The sequence below is a fragment of the Triticum dicoccoides genome, chromosome 6A (assembly GCF_002162155.2).
Source record: "Triticum dicoccoides isolate Atlit2015 ecotype Zavitan chromosome 6A, WEW_v2.0, whole genome shotgun sequence".
Classification (NCBI taxonomy): domain Eukaryota; kingdom Viridiplantae; phylum Streptophyta; class Magnoliopsida; order Poales; family Poaceae; genus Triticum; species Triticum dicoccoides.
The window spans coordinates 494,503,948-494,524,121 of record NC_041390.1 but is presented as its reverse complement, the minus strand read 5'-3'; positions in this window follow the sequence as shown (position 1 = coordinate 494,524,121).

Here is a 20,174-nt window from a genome sequence, read left to right as displayed (position 1 = left end):
CGGACAATTTTCTGGAGGTGCTTAACGGTGCCTCCATCGATGAGGAGCACCACACTATTATGAGTGCGGTGATCCAGAAGGTTCAGTCCGCCAAGAGCGGACTGACTGAAGCCTGTGCCAGCCTTCTAACAGGCTTTGAGGTAAGTAAAGAATATGTAAAAATATTACCGCATAGACAGTAGCCCCCGATGCTCTGTTCGGCGTTTGGAAATAAAAGACGAATAGAGGATCTAATAACATTCACAGGAGTCTAACATACTCAAGTCAATATGCGTATGCAGGCTTCACTGCTGGCCTCCGCCGCACTGACTGCGGAGGTGGATACGCTGAAGCAAAACCTCACGCGGTCCGAGAACGAGCTCGGCCATGCCAAGAGGCAACTCGAGGAGAAGGAAGGTAAGTAATACCTTGCGCAAGTATATAGAGAAGATGTGGTTGCAAAAAATGACAGGATCAATGTGCTATTATAGGGGCCAAGACCGAGGTGCCAACCCTTAAGAAAGTGTTGTCCGAGGCTGAAAACAGAGCGGCCGCAGAGTGCATAGAGAGAGGGAAGCAGGAGGCGCGGGTGGAGGAGGTGTAGAAAGAGCTCCGGGCTCTCATGAAAAAACATGAGAGTTTGGAGCTTGACTCAAAGACGCAAGCGTCCGAGCTTGCGGCAGCCCTTGAAAGCGCGAAGTCTGCCAAGGCCGAAGCCCAGAAAGCCCTCCAAGAAATTGAAGCGATGAAGAAGATAGCGGCGGGTAAGGCATTCATTATGCAAAGTAAGCACGTGAAAGTGAATTACTTGTTACTTACCCGAGTCCAGAGCTTTCCAGGAGCATTTGCAGATTTGCCCCGCAATGCGTCTGATGCCGCCGCCTACTACCGAGCCAAGGAGGGGAGCTTCACGGAGAAGGTGTTCTGGTCTCAGTATGCTGAGGCCAGACACCTGGTGCCTTTGAGCGACCAGCTGAAGCAAATGGTCGAGCTCCACAAGGTGTCCGAACAGGCCATAAAGGGCCTCATAGTTCGGCTTTGGCCTGGAGAGGCTCTGCCTGGGAGCTACTTCGGGCTGGTGAGGCGGCTGGTGGATGCTTTTCCATGGCTTGAAGTAATCAAGCACTCTGTCTGCATCGAAGGTGCCCGTAGGGCGCTTGCCCGTGCTAAAGTGCACTGGGGCAAGATGGATGCGGAGAAGCTGGTGAAGGATGGGCCACCGCCGGGCAAGGAGCATCGCGTCTCGGAAGCGTATTATGAGGGCGTCCTTAAGGGTGCCCGCCTTATAGCGGATGAATGCTCCAAATATGTAATTTTTGAGTAAACTCGCATTTGTGATCTTGTACGCTAAAAACTTGTTCATATGCGCTAAGCAACAATTTTGAATTTAAAATATTACCTTATGTGCGGCCGTTTATCAAATTTGAGAGATGGCGAGTCGTCGGCTTCTGCCCCCATGCCACAAGTGCTGGGGTGTTTGGGATAAACATGAGCGCTCTTTTTCCCATTCTTGGGTCCTTCGAGGGAGGCGCTCAACACAACGAACAAGGCAATCGGACTATAATGCTTGAACACACTCACTTAGCCATAGAATTCTATAATTTTAAATTTTGGCGAAGCCCCTAGTGTTCGGAAGACCGAGTTCGGGGCGCTATCCACGCCTAGGCCAGAAAAAGCCGACTCCTCGCTCTAAGAGGCATAAGTATTTAGGGACTCGAAAACCTCTTGAACAGCGACCAACTCTCGCCTCATCATGATGGTCAGTTTTAGCTTTCTCTACTGAGGTGCTTAGCCCAGCTCAACTGGGGCACAATCGCAGTAGTTCTCCTAGTGCTACCTTAGCCGATATAACGGAACATAAGGTACCAAAACATAGGAGCCGGGCAAACCCAACTATTGACCCAAGACATGATTCGGAGCCGATGCATATAGTGATATAAGTTCGGGGTGCCGCACTTGTGAAAGTGTTCGGACTTCTCACACCGTATTGTGGGGTACTTAAGCCCCTGGCGTATTGGCCGTACCAAAGTGTACGGGTGCAACATATCATTAATGAACATATATTCGTAAAAAAGATTAATGCAATAATAGACGGAAGCTATGCATTGTTTATTTAAAAGGGTTGTGATCAAAGCAGAACGATACAAATAGTGCGATAAGCAAAAGATGGGACTATTTGACATGTCCTTTCCAGGGGTGAGTTGCGGAATGGTATGTGAAACAGGTATACTGCTCGTTATAGAGACCACCTTAGAGTTTCGTAGTGCGGCGTAGCTTTTTGCTCCCCTAGTTGTTGTATCGTTTGGGCGGCAATTGTACTGCCGGACAGGCCTTCCGAAGAGTGGAGTCCTAAAAGTAAGAGAAAATGAAGAAGTCGGCAGCCCCTAGTGCGGTTTAAGCCGTGTTTCGGGCGTGCCGTGGTGGTGCCCCTCCCTCTTTTCCCATGGTATTTCTAGAGCGTAGTTATGTACGCGCAATACTGGTTTCGCAAGTTCGCGAGGGCTGGGGTTGGGGCCGCATTGCTACACTTTCTCGGAACTTGCCGGGCGGTCTTGTTGTAGGTTACTCCGGGCACGCTTGACGGTGTCCAGACGTTTAATGGCCGGACTTGAGAATTGCCTTGAGAGGCTGCTTTGTACTTCCGCCGCGGTAGCCGCCGTATGCTCCTCCGTTCAGAGAGAGCGTTCGGTGTTTCCATTGACCGTGATGACTCCTCGAGGGCCTGGCATCTTGAGCTTGAGGTATGCGTAGTGCGGCACCGCATTGAACTTGGCAAATGCGGTTCGCCCGAGCAGTGCGTGATAGCCACTACGGAATGGGACTATGTCGAAGATTAACTCCTCGCTTCAGAAATTATCCGGAGATCCGAAGACCACTTCAAGTGTAACTGAGCCTGTACAGTTGGCCTCTACACCTGGTATGATGCCTTTAAAGGTCGTTTTAGTGGGTTTAATCCTTGAGGGATCGATACCCATTTTCCGCACTGTATCCTGGTAAAGCAGGTTCAGGCTGCTGCCGCCGTCCATAAGGACTCTAGTGAGGTGAAATCCGTCAACAATTGGGTCTAGAACCAATGTGGCGAACCTGCCATGACGGATGCTAGTGGGGTGGTCCCTTCGATCAAAAGTGATCGGGCAGGAAGACCATGGGTTGAACTTTGGGGCGACTGGCTCCATCGCGTAGACGTCCCTTAGCACACACTTCTGCTCCCTCTTGGGGACGTGGGTTGCGTATATCATGTTCACCGTCCGCACTTGTGGGGGAAAACCTTTCTGTCCACTGTTGTTCGGCGGCCGGGGCTCCTCCTCGTCATCGCTATGCAACCCCTTGTCTCTGCTTTCGGCATTTAACTTGCCTGCCTGCTTGAACACCCAACAATCCCTGTTGGTGTGATTGGCTAGTTTTTCGGGAGTGCCATGTATCTGGCATGAGCAGTCGAGTATTCGGTCCAAACTGGATGGGCCCGGAGTATTTCTTTTGAATGGCTTTTTCCGCTGACCGGGTTTAGAGCCTCTGAATCCGGCATTAACTACCGTATCCTCAGCATTGTCGTCGTTAATGTGGCGCTTTTGCTTGTTGCGACGCGACCTGCCACTGTTGTCCTTGGTATCCGAATTACCAGGGCTCTTGGTCATGTTATTGCTACGAGCTAGCCAGCTGTCTTCTCCCGCGCAAAAGCGGGTCATAAGTGTCGTGAGGGCTGCCATAGATTTCGGCTTTTCTTATCCTAGGTGCCGCGCAAGCCACTCGTCGCGGATGTTATGCTTGAAGGCTGCTAGGGCCTCTGTGTCCAGACAGTCGACGATTTAATTTTTCTTGGTTAGGAACCATGTCCAAAATTGTCTGGCCGATTCCTCTGGCTGCTGAATTATGTGGCTAAGGTCATCGGCGTCTGGCGGTCGCACATAAGTGCCCTAGAAATTGTCGAGGAATGCGGTTTCCAGGTCCTCCCAACAACCAATTGATTCTGCTGGCAAGCTGTTAAGCCAATGCCGAGTTGGTCCTTTAAGCTTGAGTGGGAGGTATTTGATGGCGTGTAGGTCATCACCGCGGGCCATGTGGATATGAAGGAGATAGTCCTCGATCCACAGGATCTGTTGTGCCATCGTATGATTTGATGTTCACGGGTTTGAAACCCTCGGGGATTTGATGATCCATTACTTCATCTGTGAACCATAGTGGGTGTGTGGTGCCTCTATATTGGGCTATTTCACGACGCAGCTCAAACGAGCTTTATCTATTGTGTTCGGCCCCGCCGGATTTACTGTATCAGGAGTGACGATTACCGTCTCATGCCGTGGGTCGCCCACGCGATCTGTAGATCGATCTTGATTGCCTTGCCTTGTTCTCCAATATATCTTGCAGGTCTGGCGCATTTTCCCGTGCCTTGGTATTTTTTGAGCGGCGCCAGGGTGCGACTTGAGTGGAGGGCCAAGAGGCCTCTCTGTCGTGGCCACGGGGTGGCCGGTCGGCCGCATCATGCGCTGGTGATGTAGGTTTAGGTGCTTCCTCCTCTAATCGGGGTAGCAACCTGCGCTTTGGGTAGCTCTTGGAGGGGCGTTCGAGTTCATACTCTTCGGCCGCAAGGACTTCAGTCCATCTGTCGGCTAGCAAATCTTGATCAGCTCTAAGTTGTTGCTGTTTTTTCTTGAGGCTGCTCGCCGTGGCTATAAGCTTGCGTTTGAAATGCTCTTGTTTGACGGGATCCTCCGGCACGACAAATTCATCGTCGTCGAGGCTTGCCTCGTCTTCGGAGGGAGGCATATAATTATCGTCCTCGACCTCTCTGTCTGCCGCTCTCTCATGAGGGCTGGCTTCTCCATCCTCCTGTGCTGAATCTTGCTGGAGGTGGTTGTCTTCGGCACTGTCCAGGGTGTTATTATCTCCCATGCTGGAATCACCGTTTTTGCTTTGGCGGGATTTAGAGCGGCGCCGCTAACGCCGGCGCTTAGGCTGCTTCTTGGAGGGGTCATCCTCCGCTGTTCCATCGCCATTGCCTTCTTTTGGGGTGTCCACCATGTATATATCATATGACGAGGTGGCTTTCTAGTGCCCTATAGGCGTTGGTTCTTGATCGTCTCCTGCATTGGCGTCCATACCATCGATGTCTTCGGAGTCGAAGTCGAGCATGTCGGTTAAATCATCGACAGTGGCTACGAAGTGGGTGGTGGGTGGGCTTTGAATTTCTTCATCATCCGCATCCCAACCTTGCTGACCATAGTCCGGCTAGGGCTCTCCTGATAAAGAGAGAGACTTTAGTGAATTCAGAATATCGCTGAAGGGCGAGTGCTGAAAGATATCCGCGGCGGTGAACTCCATGATCGGCGCCCAATCGGGTTCGATCGGTAGGGGCGCGGAGGGCTCGAAGTCTGGAGAGGAGTCCGGCTCCTTGGAGTCACGGGCTTCACAGAGAATAGGGCTGGTGTTTGGCTCGATCGTCGTAGAGATTGCAGCCCCCGAGGCGGTGTCCAACCACCCATCCTCGATTGGCGCGGTTGGCTCCGAATTAAGGGTCGGAGCTGATGCGGGTGCGGCCTCCAGGGCACTATTCGGCGGCAGAGCTAGATCATGCCCATCGTGACAGTGTGGCGCGCTCGGCTGCGGCTCGAATCTATCGAAGATCAAGTCTCCGCGGAGGTCGGCCGTGTAGCTCAAACTTCCAAATCTGACATGATGGCCAGGGGCGTAGCTTTCGATCTGCTCCAGATGACCAAGCGAATTGGCCCGCAGTGCAAAGCCGCCGAATACGAAGATCTGTCCGGGGAGAAAGGTCTCACCCTGGATCGCATCGCTGTTGATGATCGAAGAAGCCATCGGGCCTAAAAGTGACGACGCAGAGGAACTCTCAATGAAAGCACCAATGTCGATGTCAAAACCGGCGGATCTTGGGTAGGTGGTCCCAAACTGTGCGTCTAGGCGGATGGTAACAGGAGACCGGGGACACGATGTTTTTACCCAGGTTCGGGCCCTCTTGATGGAGGTAAAACCCTACGTCCTGCTTGATTAATATTGATGATATGGGTAGTACAAGAGTAGATCTACCACGAGATCAGAGAGGCTAAACCCTAGAAGCTAGCCTATGGTATGATTATTGTTCGTCCTACGGACTAAAACCCTCCGGTTTATATAGACACCGGAGAGGGCTAGGGTTACACAGAGTCGGTTACAATGGTAGGAGATCTACATATCCGTATCGCCAAGCTTGCCTTCCACGCCAAGGAAAGTCCCTTCCGGACACGGGACGAAGTCTTCAATCTTGTATCTTCATAGTCCAGGAGTCCGGCCGAAGGTATAGTCCGGCTATCCGGACACCCCCTAATCCAGGACTCCCTCAGCTATGGAAATGCCATGATAGGTAGGTATAGTGGCTGTTTTGAGGAAGGTATATGGTGGGTTTACGGTATCAGCGAAAGTTGCGTGATACTAGAGAGGCTAGCAATGATGGAAGGGTGAGAGTGCGTATAATCCATGGACTCAACATTAGTCATAAATAACTCACATACTTATTGCAAAAGTTTATTAGCCCTTGAAGCAAAGTACTACTATGCATGCCCCTAGGGGGATAGATTTGTAGGAAAAGACCATCGATCGTCCTCGATTGCCACTCATAAGGAAGACAATCAATAAATACCTCATGCTCCGACTTCATCACATAACGGCTCACCATACGTGCATGCTACGGGAATCACAAACCTCAACACAAGTATTTCTACTAATCCAAAACTACCCACTAGCATGACTCTAATATCACCATCTTTATATCGCAATACTATTGCAAGGAATCAAACATATCATATTCAGTGATCTACAAGTTTTATGTAGGATTTTATGACTAACCATGTGAATGACCAATTCATGTCATCTCTCTAAATAGATATAAGTGAAGAAAGAGAGTTTAATTCTTTCTGCAAAAGATATGCCCGCGCTCTAATAAATATAAATGAAGCAAAAGAGCATTCTACAAATGGCGGTGTAAAGAGAAACAGGCAATCCAAGCTTCAAATGATATAAGTGAAGCACATGAAGCATTCTATAAAGCCATACTCAAAAGATATAAGTCAAGTGCATAGAGCATTCTATAAATAAACCAAGGACTATCTCATACCAGCATGGTGCATAAAATAAAAATGAAAACTAAATGCAAAAGACGCTCCAAGATTGCACATATCACATGAATGAAACGAATCCGAAAACATACCGATACTTGTTGAAGAAAGAGGGGATGCCTTCCGGGGCATCCCCAAGCTTAGACGCTTGAGTCTCCTTGAATATTTACTTGGGGTGCCTCGGGCATCCCCAAGCTTTAGCTCTTGCCTCTCTTCCTTCTTCTCACATCGAGACCTTCTCGATCATCAAACACTTCATCCACACAAAACTTCAACAGAAAACTCGGTAAGATCCGTTAGTATAATAAAGCAAATCACTACTCTAAGTACTGTTGCAAACCAATTCATATTTTGTTTTTGCATTGTGTCTACTGTAATATAACTTTTTCATGGCTTAATCCACTAATATAAATTGATAGTTTCATCAAAACAAGCAAACTATGCATCAAAAACAGAATCTGTCTAAAACCGAACAGTCTGTAATAATATGAACATTCACCATACTTATGATACTTGAAAAATTCTACAAAAATTAGGAATAAAAAAAATTTGTATAGAAAGACAGTGCAAAAATAATCAGAACCATTTGACGTTCCAGCTAAAAACGTAAATTCGCGCACTACAGCCAAAGTTTCTGTCCTGCACCGTACAAACCAACAAGCAAAGTAAACATCCTAAAGGCAAGCCTTGGCACATTATTTTTATAATACAAAGAAATTGTACAAGGGCATAATTATTTTTGTTGAAAAGTTTCTGTAATCAAGATTCACAAAGTTTCAGTGAGCATGAATAAAGTTCAAGGAGCTCTCCCACTTCAACAATGCTTGTCTTTCTCACTTTCACTTTCCTTTTTGAAAAAGTTTTGGGTTCCCCTCTTTATTTTTGTTTTTTTAAACTATATAAAATCACTCAACAGAAATAAATGACTCTCTAAAACTTTCGGGTTCTCACCCTGGCAGCGCTTTCTTTAAAGCCATTAAGCTAGGCATATAGTGCTCAAGTAATGAATCCACCCGGATCCCAAGGTATATCAAATCCAATTTTAATTAACAATGATTTGTAATTTAGTAATGAGCACAAAGTAACATATATCATGTAATGACGAAGTCTAACTCTCTTCCTATGCATCGGCATGTCATAAAAGAACAATTCATGCACACAAAGTAAAGGCCAATGCATAGTATAAACAATTTCTTGCAATTTTAATGTATTGGAAACGTAGAGAGGTGGAGATATAGTTCCTCTCTCATAATAATTGCAAGTAGGAGCAGCAAGCACATGCATATTATATTCATCAAAATCATCATGTGTAATAGGAAAATGCAACCCATCAATATAATCCTTAATAAGGGTAAACTTCTCCGATATAGTGTAGTCGGGAGAATTCAAAAAGATAATAGGACTATCATGCGTGGGTGCAATAGAAACAATTTCATGTTTAACATAAGGAACTATAGCAAGTCCATCTCCATAAGCATAATTCATATTGGCATCTTGGCCACAAGCATAGCAAGCATCATCAAAAAGGGAAATTTCAAAAGAATCAACGGGATCATAGCAATCATCCTTCGGTAAGCACGAAGGGAAATTAAACAATGTATGAGTTGAAGAGTTACTCTCATTAGAAGGTGGGCACAGGTAGCTAATCCGCTCTTCCTCCTTTTGTTCTTCGCTCTCCTCATCATCTTTTTCATCCAATGAGCTCACAGTTTCATCAATTTCTTCTTCCATAGACTCCTGCGAAATATTAGTCTCTTCTTGGACAGTGGAGTAGTCCTCAATATATGGTTCAACATAGGCATTAGAAGCATAGTCATCATAGCAGTATTTAAGTATGGCAAAATTTTCAGATTTTTAAAGAGTAGCATCATACTTTTCAATCAAAGAAGCAATTTCGTAAGCACCCTTAAAAGCAACAAATTCTTCAATTTGTTGAACATCATAGTAACTATAAACACCTTTAGAATACGAAGATACGATTCCATTATCACTAAACTCACATTGATAGGGAAGGTGTTTCTTAGGGTTTTCAGAACAACAAGTAAAATCATATATTTCACATAAATTCCAAGCATAACATTGCAAACGATGAATTTGACCCAGTAAAAGTTTCCCTTTTTCAGATATACGGTGTCGCACATAACAAGCATGCTCATCTAAAGATTTTCCCTCAACTAAGCTAGTTGGGGTTTCAGCACAAGCACGTAGGGATCAAAGATGATCCAAGTAATAAGCTTCAGTAGTGTGATAGATTTTGAGTGGTTCTTCAACCATTGGTTCAGTAGGTACAACTAATTTTTTTGGTATTTTGTGTTTCCTACCCATAACTGAAGATAGAAAACAACTAAGAACAACAAATAAAAAATACTTAGTGATAAAGCAAACAATCACACACGAGAATATTCACCCACGCTATTGCTCCCTGGCAACGGCACCATAAAAAGGTCTTAATAACCCACAAGTATAGGGGATCACAACAATTTTCGATAAGTAAGAGTGTCGAACCCAACAAGAGGAGCTAAAGGCAGAACAAATACACCCTCAAGTTCTATCGACCACCGATACAACTCTACGCACGCTTGACGTTCGCTTTACCCAGAACAAGTATGAAACTAGAAGTACTTTGTAGGTGTTGTTGGATAGGTTTGCAAGATAATAAAGAGCAAGTAAATAAAAGGTAGGGGCTGTTTAGATAAAGACACAACTAAATTAGTTTTATTAAAGAGCTTTTTGTTGCAAGAAAGTTATTTGTCCCTAGGCAATTGATAACTAGACCAGTAATCATTATTGCAATTTTATATGAGGGAGAGGCATAAGCTAACATACTTTCTCTACTTGGATCATACGCACTTATGATTGGAACTCTAGCAAGCATCCGCAACTACTAAAGATCATTAAGGTACAACCCATAGCATTAAAGCATCAAGTCCTCTTTATCCCATACGCAACAACCCCCTTACTCGGGTTTGTGTTTCAGTCACTCACACAACCCACTATAAGCGAATCATGAACATATTGCAACACCCTACAGCGGGGATCCCTCACGCTTGCGCGACACGGAGAGCACCATAGGACAACACCAATAATAAAACATGCAACTCAAACCAATCTTGATCATCAAATAGCCCATAGGACAAAACAGATCTACTCAAACATCATAGGATAGCCATACATCATTGGGAAATAATATATAGCGTTGAGCACCATGTTTAAGTAGAGATTACAGTGGGTAAGAGAGAGGTTACACTGCTGCATAGAGGGGGGAAGAGTTGGTGATGATGGCGGTGAAGTTGTTGGTGAAGATGGTGGTGATGATGATGGCGGAAGTGAGGGGGAGAGAGCCCCCCTCCTTGTTCTTCTTCCTTGACCTCCTCCCTAGATGGGAGAAGGGTTTCCCCTCTGGTCCATGGACTCCATGGCGTGGGAGGGGCATGATGTCTACTACACAACCTTCTTCTTGTAGACGTTGTTGGGCCTCCACGTGCGGATGACCTAAGGTTTATCAATCCGTAGGAGGCGTAGGATGAAGATGGTCTCTCTCAAGCAACCCTGCAACCAAATAACAAAGAGTCTCTTGTGTCCCCAACACACCCAATACAATGGTAAATTGTATAAGTGCACTAGTCCGGCGAAGAGATGGTGATACAAGTGGTATATGGATGGTAGATAAAGGTTTTTGTAATCTGAAAATATAAAAACAGCAAGGTAACTATTGATAAAAGTGAGCGTAAATGGTATTGCAATGCTAGGAAACAAGGCCTAGGGTTCATACTTTCACTAGTGCAAGTTCTCTCAACAATAATAACATAATTGGATCACATAACTATCCCTCAACATGCAACAAAGAGTCACTCCAAAGTCACCGATAGCGGAGAACAAACGAAGAGATTATGGTAGGGTGCGAAACCACCTCAAAGTTATTCTTTCCAATCAATTCGTTGGGCTATTCCTATAAGTGTCACAAACAGCCCTACAGTTCGTACTAGAATAACACCTTAATACACAAATAAACCAAAACCCTAATGTCACCTAGATACTCCAATGTCATCTCAAGTATCCGTGGGTATGATTATACGATATGCATCACACAATCTCAGATTCATCTATTCAACCAACACATAGAACCTCAAAGAGTGCCCCAAAGTTTCTACCGGAGAGTCAAGACGAAAACGTGTGCCAACCCCTATGCATAGGTTCATGGGCGGAACCCGCAAGTTGATCACCAAAACATACATCAAGTGGATCACGTGATATCCCATTGTCACCACAGATAAGCACGGCAAGACATACATCAAGTGTTCCCAAATCCTTAAAGACTCAATCCGATAAGATAACTTCAAAGGGAAAACTCAATCCATTACAAGAGAGTAGAGGGGGAAGAAACATTATAAGATCCAACTATAATAGCAAAGCTCACGATACATCAAGATCGTATCACCTCAAGAACACGAGAGAGAGAGAGAGAGAGAGAGAGAGAGAGAGAGATCAAACACATAGCTACTAGTACATACCCTCAGCCCCAAGGGAGAACAACTCCCTCCTCGTCATGGAGAGCACCGGGATGATGAAGATGGCCATCGGAGAGGGGTTCCCCCTCTGACAGGGTGCCGGAACAGGTATAGATTGGCTTTCGGTGGCTACGGAGGCTTCTGGCGGCGGAACTCTCGATCTATTGTGATCCCGGATGTTTTTAGGGTATATGGAGATATATATATATAGGAGGAAGAAGTACGTCAGGGGAGCCACGAGGGGCCCACGAGGGTGGAGGGTGCACCCTAGGGGGGTGGGTGCGCCCCCCTACCGCGTGGCTCCCTCGTTTCTTTCTTGACGTGCACTCCAAGTCTATCAGGTTGCTTCCGTTTCAGAAATAAGTTCCGTGAAGTTTCAGGTCAATTGGACTCTATTTGATTTTCCTTTTCTGTGATACTCTAAAACAAGGAAAAAATAGAAACTGGCACTGGGCTCTAGGTTAATAGGTTAGTCCCAAAAATCATATAAAATAGCATATAAATGCATATAAAACATCCAAGGTTGATAATATAATAGCATGGAACAATCAAAAATTATAGATATGTTGGAGACGTATCAGCATCCCCAAGCTTAATTCCGTGCTCATCCTCGAGTAGGTAAATGATAAAAACAGAATTTTTGATGTGGAATGCTACCTAACATATTTATCCATGTAGTTCTCTTTATTGTGTGTGGCAAGAATATTCATATCCATAAGATTCAAGACAAAAGTTTAATATTGACATAAAAATAATAATACTTCAAGCATACTAACAAAGCAATCATGTCTTCTCAAAATAACATGGCCAAAGAAAGCTATCCCTACAAAATCATATAGTCTGGCTATGCTCTATCTTAACCACACAAAATATTTAAATCATGCACAACCCCGATGACAAGCCAAGAAATTGCTTCGTACTTTTGATGTTCACAAACTTTTTCAATCTTCACGCAATACATGAGCGTGAGCCATGGACATAGCACTATAGGTGGAATAGAATGGTGGTTGTGGAGAAGACAAAAAGGAGAAGATAGTCTCACATCAACTAGGCGTATCAACGGGCTATGGAGGTTCCCATTAATAGATATCAATGTGAGTGAGTAGGGATTGCCATGCAACGGATGCACTAGATCTATAAGTGTATGAAAGATCAACAAAAGAAACTAGTGGGTGTGCATCCAACTCGCTTGCTCACAAAGACCTAGAGCATTTTGAGGAAGCCCATCATTGGAATATACAAGCCAAGTTCTATAATGAAATATTCCCACTAGTATATGAAAATGACAACATAGGAGACTCTCTATCATGAAGATCATGGTGCTACTTTCAAGCACAAGTGTGGTAAAAGGATAGTAGCATTGTCCCTTCTCTCTTTTTCTCTCATTTTTTTTATTTTTTTTATTTGGGCCTTCTCTTTTTTTATGGCCTCTTTTCTCCCCTTTTTTATTTGGGCTTCTTTGGCCTCTTTTATTTATTTATTTTCATCCGGAGTCTCATCCCGACTTGTGGGGGAATCATAGTCTCCATCATCCTTTCTTCACTGAGACAATGCTCTAATAATGATGATCATCACACTTTTATTTACTTACACCTCAACAATTACAACTCGATACTTAGAACAAGATATGACTCTATATGAATGCCTCCGGCGGTGTACTGAGATGTGCAATGATGCATGAGTGACATGTATGAAAGAATTATGAACGGTGGCTTTGCCACAAATACAATGCCAACTGCATGATCATGCAAAGCAATATGAAAATGATGGAGCGTGTCATAATAAATGGAACGGTGGAAGGTTGCATGGCAATATATCTCAGAATGCCTATGGAAATGCCATGATAGGTAGGTATGGTGGCTGTTTTTAGGAAGGTATATGGTGGGTTTATGGTACCGGCGAAAGTTGCACGATACTAGAGAGGGTAGCAATGGTGGAAGGGTGAGAGTGCGTATAATCCATGGACTCAACATTAGTCACAAAGAACTCACATACTTATTGCAAAAATCTATTAGTTATCGAAACAAAGTACTACGCGCATGCTCCTAGGGGATAGATTGGTAGGAAAAGACCATTGCTCGTCCCCGACCTCCACTCATAAGGAAGACAATCAATAAATAAATCATGCTCTGACTTTATCACATAACGGTTCACCATACATGCGTGCTACGGGAATCACAAACTTCAATACAAGTATTTCTCAAATTCACAACTACTCAACTAGCATGATTCTAATATCACCATCTTCATATCTCAAAACAATCATCAAGTATCAAACTTCTCATAGTATTCAATGCACTTTATATGAAAGTTTTTATTATATCCCTCTTGGATGCCCATCATATTAGGACTAAATTCATAACCAAAGAAAATTATCATGCTGTTCTAAATACTCTCAAAATGATATAAGTGAAGCATGAGAGTTCATCTATTTCTACAAAATAAAACCACCACTGTCGGGGATATACCCCGCGGCGTAAACCGGCCGGAACTTTAACCCGGCCGGACTTGGCAGTTTACTTGAGACCTGGCTGAAAGTTGACGATTCACTGGTGACCCGTTTGGACCTGGCGGTTTATGATTCATTGGTAATCCGGCAGGCGGGTCAGAGGAGCGACAAGACCCGGTGGACCAACGGGCGGTTCATGAAGGCCGGTTCATACTATGGTGGGCCGGTTTAAGGAGAAAGGCATGACGAATATTTACCTTACAAGGAGTTAAGACCAGGACTTGTATCCGGTTTATATTAGAGATAGACTAGTCCTAATCCTAATAGGACTCCACATGTAACCCGCCCCTTCAACATATATAAGGAGGGGCAGGGCTCCCAAAAGAGGACGGGCTACAAGCAAGAAACAATCTTAGGGCTAGACACAAAGAGGATGCCGGTTTACGGCGACTCCCTCATGATGATAATGAGACCTAGCCTCAAACAGCATGTAGGGTTCTTACCGGATGATGTTTCCCGGGGCCCGAAGCTGTCTAAATCCCTGTCTTGTGTTGCGTCTCTCGATTCCGCTCAACCCCTCTCAAGCTACCACATAGATGCGTTGGCCTCGCGACTAAGTCCTGACACTAAGGACATTGGCCATGACTATTCCACGACAGTTGGCACCCACCGTGGGGCCTGCGCACGGTGGTGATGAGTTCTTGAAGGGATCTCTTCAAAGGATCGAGAAATTAACGATCTGCCGGATCAGGAAGAACCGGCTCGAAAGTACATTGACTATGAGTTCATCAATCAAGATTGAAAGGTTAAACTTCAGTGGCAGTCACGATGACGTGAACAAGTTTTAAGTTCGATGGGATCTAGGGTTTGGATATTCTTCAGCTTATCGATACGACCCGTTTCGTCGAATCCGAATAAAGATCAGTTTTATGTGCTATTATTACGTGTCGCCGAGACCAAGATGAAGCTTTCCATTGCAGTTTTTCTTTCTCGCATTGCGGGATGGATATACCAAGGCCGACTCGAAGCAGTCCTGCGCTATGGTCAAGTTGTCGTAGTCCTTTATATTTCTCTAGCAGGCCAAGCTAGGCACGTGTACAGGGGTCGGTCCTGCTGCGGTGTCTTCACGAGAAGCCTGAAGACGCCTCTGTTCGTATGAGGCAACAGTGACAATCAAACTGCTTCAATTAGTACTTTGCCACGCATTGGTCAAGTTGTTCTACAACTCCAAATTGTTTACTTACCAAAAGCTGCTGCATGGGGAGGCAACCAAGACAATCCATCATGGTGCTGGATTAGTAAAGTCAGATGATGGGATTTGATCTTCACAGCCTCGCCTTACCACCCGCTTCAGACCGTAAGGCCTCAAGTCTCTGTCTCGTTTTCTATGCCAAGTCACCGCCGTTTGTCATCTCACCGAGCTACCGAAGAGCGATTTGTTTGTCCGTAGTTTCAACTCAGCCCCCTGTTGCCGCTGAGCCGCCTCGGCTGTCCCTGCGAGACCCTGCCGGGTTGCTTCCGGTTGTGTCCGGCCACGGGCCGCCCTGCTCTAGGCCCGCGCCGGTCGACGGCGTCGCTCCCGCACTACTCCTCTGTGCGCCCAAATCCGCTCACCCACGGGCCTACGGATCTCCGAGGTGGCTCGTTACCGTGAGCTTTGACTCGGCTTCGCTGCCTCTACCTGAGCTGATGTTCCTACGCCTGTGACTCGCCATCACTAAGCCGGCCAGTTTCGTCAAGTCACCGCCATCACGCCCGTGAGCCGCCCTGAGTGCGTCCGCTACTGCGTCCGAGAACCACCGCTGCTCATCTCCCACTTCCAAGCCACCGTCGGACCGGTGCCGGGCCGCCCCGGACTCGCTTTTGTTGCCCTATGATGCCTTGCTCCTCCGAGCCACCTCGAGTTGCCGTATACGCGGCCAAACCACCCCGGCCTCGCTCAAATCGGCTTCACCTTGACCTCCACCGTTGGGTCGCATGCTCGTCACTTAGCTGTCGCGCGCCGAACCACCATTGTGCTGCTGCTTTGAACCAGATGACAAATCCACGACAGTTGGCCTAGCCCTTCCTCCGGGCTACTGCCATGGATCGACGGCCGGTTCGACCCCCGCTTGGCCTCTGTTTCTGGGTCGTCGCTGCAGCTTCGAAGCACCTCCGTGGCTGCTATTCCTTCAAGCCACCTCGGTTCCGGGTCACTTTGCCTCCACACAGTGCTGCTAGTCATCATCATCGTCTTCATCTCCGAGCCGCCCTGGTCGCGCCCCACGATTTGGTAGCGCTGCCTCTCCTGCGCCGCCTCGCACGGTTCTGCACCGCCGGGTCACGACCCGTGGCTCTCTCCATAAGCCGGTCATCCAGCAAAAACATCAGGTGATACGCATCTTATCTATTTCATCTGTATACAGTATCTGTCTGCGAAACAGTTACTCTGTCTTGTAGTATTTTACGTAGGACAAAATCCACTACAAAGTGGTATTATGCCATGGAGATGGAGGCATGCCGACATCATTTCAGTACAGCTGGTTGTTGTTACTCAACGGACTCCCGCACCGGTTTACAACACCGTGGCCGTCACTCGCGATCGCGCCGGTTTACAAACGACGTGGCCGTCTGTCGCGGCTGACTCGGCCATGATTGATTTCATCTTCACGACGGTGATCATCAACTCCACGGTGGATAACCCCTGGCATGATATATCAGGTGAAACCCATCCAATATATTTTATATTGCCTTCTTTAAAAGAGCAATTACTCCGGTTTGCAAAGTTGTTTAATGCAGGACCCTAAACCGCCATATTGGTGCAAATTTAAAGGCGGTCAGAAAATTTCCGGCTGAAAATGAAGATTCCAGTTTAAAATCTGGTTCAAGGGAAAGATGTCTCCCACAAAGTTTTGAAGCTCCCAATATCCGGTTCAAGATCCCGGTTCAAGAAGAATTTATCTCTTGCAAAAAGTTAAAAATTGCCAAAGAGGACCTGCTGCCATGATGCGCGGTTCAAACATGGGTATCCTGCCTTATTGGCTTATAATATTATTGATCACTTGGGGGCTTGGTTGTATCCGAACCATAGTCACACCTTTTGATCGGTTCAAAGCCAAATCAATCTGGGGCCAAAGAGAGTGTTGTAAAACAACAACTCAAACATAGGCACCCAATGAGCACAGCTCAAAACGTTACTTGGGGATTCTTTGCTATCGAAATGAACTTAGAATCTACACTTGTAATGGGCTATCAAGCCATGGCTTGGAAGACTGGTGTATACACCTAAAACCCCGGGTTAACCTGCCTATTTAAGTAAGTCACTCCGCCCAGGTAAACCTGGTATGACCCTTCGAACTTTGACAAGTTACTCTAAAATGAAGACCCTGAACTTGTCAAGTTAAAACGATGATTGGTTAAGGATTGAGGACCATCTTAAAAGGCTTTGCAAATATGGTTTAACTCAGTGGCCTGGCAGCCCATGAAAAGCCTCGAATTTGGGGCCTGGCAGCCCGTGAAAAGCCTCGACTACAACGGTTTTATTTGCTTTTTGCTAAGTTTTGCTTTCTTTTGATAAGATTTGTGATGCTTTCAAACCGGCATTTATCAACCCGGTTAGGCTGTCAACTACAAGTTATCAGTACACGATCAAGTTATAATCCGGAGACTATCAACCTGGTCTGGTTTGACTACGAGTCGCCAGTATTATATGTGGTTAAACCGGTGTTTATCACAACCCGGTACGGTTTTATCTTAAACTGGCACAATATGGAAGGAGTTATCAGTACTCAAGATTGGGGTTATCACCTTTACTACAAAAAAGTTGGTAAAACCAACAATGTGATTCAATGTCATAGGTATGATATATTTCATATTTGATTATTCTTAAGTGCAGCCTTGGGTATAAACCTGGGGTATATGTTGGGCCTTATGACCCGTCCGCCAGGACACTTTAAACTTGTTGTATGCAGAAACAGGTTTGTTAAACCGGCCTGGCTTTGGACTATAAGTCGCCAGTATATATATTTGGATTGCGCCATTGGAATTATGCGCTTATAAATCATTGGATTATATTATTCAAATAGCCAAACTTGGCTGAATTTTCATTATGATATTGAATGAATAAGGTTTTCATACCAGATTATATTATCTTGAATAGCCAACATGGCTGGATTTTTATGGTTATTAATAACCGGTATTATTGAATTTTCAAAGTCGCTTTAGCGCAATGGCTATTATTTTATCAAAGGATATGACTTATTCTACAATGGAAGGAATAGTCCCGAGTCACTGCAGGCTTACAACCCGGCACTTGGGGGCTACATTATTCAAATTGAGATTACATGCAAGTCTCATGTCGCTGCAAGCATGCACCATGACAATTGGGGGCTAATGCAAAGTCATTTTTACTAGTCTTATTGAACACCCGACTCATCATATTATAATGAGCCGGCCCTTGGGGGCTACCAATTGCTCCTGTCAACAATTCAAGGTACACAAGTTTTCGTCCATAATATTGAAGGATCCATTGCTCAGTTGGTAAAACACAAAGCTCTTAACCTTGTGGACGTGGGTTCAAGCCCTTCGATGGAAGCTACATTATCAGATGTTATTTTCATTGAAGTATATATCAAGTCCCGATTCATTATTATCTTACTAAGCCGGCCCTTGGGGGCTACACTGATTGAAGTTTTTATAAGCAATTGCAAGTCCCAGGTTGCTGCAAGCATGACAACCCGGCACTTGGGGGCTACATATATGGAGTCTTCAGTTTTCACTAGTGACTGAGATGAGCAACATGGATTTCTTCAAAGTGGCAGTAATTATATGGAAGAAAGTCTCAAATCATCACTTTGTTCTGTTCAAAACTTGGGGGCTACAGGTAATATGAATATAAGGGGGAAATATCTTCTAAATTTCAGTTTTGAGCTAACCAGATTGACCTGGTGTCTGCAACAATCATGAACCGGCGTTGGCAACAATCATGAACCGGCGTTGGAAACAATCATGACCCGAAATTATCAGTTTTTATAACCCGGCAATTTTGGTAATATTAAACCGGCAAGTTTTAGATCTTCAAACCGGCTGAATATCAGATGAGTATTTCAAGACCTATATTTCTTAAACCGGCGCCTTGGAAGTCGACTCAAGTGGATTATTCTTCACAATATTTTCCTATGAGAAACCAACGTCAGCAATTTGAGTATGAGGCTGGTTATTGATCCGGATTTTCTAGAAGGAGAAAATGACAAGGATTTAAGGATGATCAGGTGCCGGTCTACAAGAATTCTTAATCCGGAGCACAACCTGTCAAGTTGGTTCTTGTGTTTATTTTGCAGCATAAGTTTACCATGGATAAATCCAAGCTAAACTTGGGGGCTAATGTCGGGGATATACCCTGCGGCGTAAACCGGCCGGAACTTTAACCCGGCCGGACTTGGCGGTTTACTTGAGACCCAGCTGAAACTTGACGATTCACTGGTGACCCGTTTGGACCTGGCGGTTTATGATTCATTGGTAATCCGGCAGGCGGGTCAGAGGAGCGACAAGACCTGGTGGCCCAACGGGCGGTTCATGAAGGCCGGTTCATACTATGGTGGGCCGGTTTAAGGAGAAAGGCATGACGAATATTTACCTTACAAGGAGTTAAGACCAGGACTTGTATCCGGTTTATATTAGAGATAGACTAGTCCTAATCCTAATAGGACTCCACATGTAACCCGCCCCTTCAACATATATAAGGAGAGGCAGGGCTCCCAAAAGAGGACAGGTTACAAGCAAGAAACAATCTTAGGGCTAGACACAAAGAGGATGCCAGTTTACGGCGACTCCCTCATGATGATAATGAGACCTAGCCTCAAACAGCATGTAGGGTTGTTACCGGATGATGTTTCCCGGGGCCCGAAGCTGTCTAAATCCCTGTCTTGTGTTGCGTCTCTCGATTCCGCTCAACCCCTCTCAAGCTACCACATAGATGTGTTGGCCTCGCGACTAAGTCCTGACACTAAGGACATCTGCCGTGACAATTCCACGACAACCACCGTGCTCTAAAAAGATATAAGTGAAGCACTAGAGAAAATGACAAACTACTCCGAAAGATATAAGTGAAGATCAATGAGTAGTCGAACAATTATGCAACTATATGAAGACTCT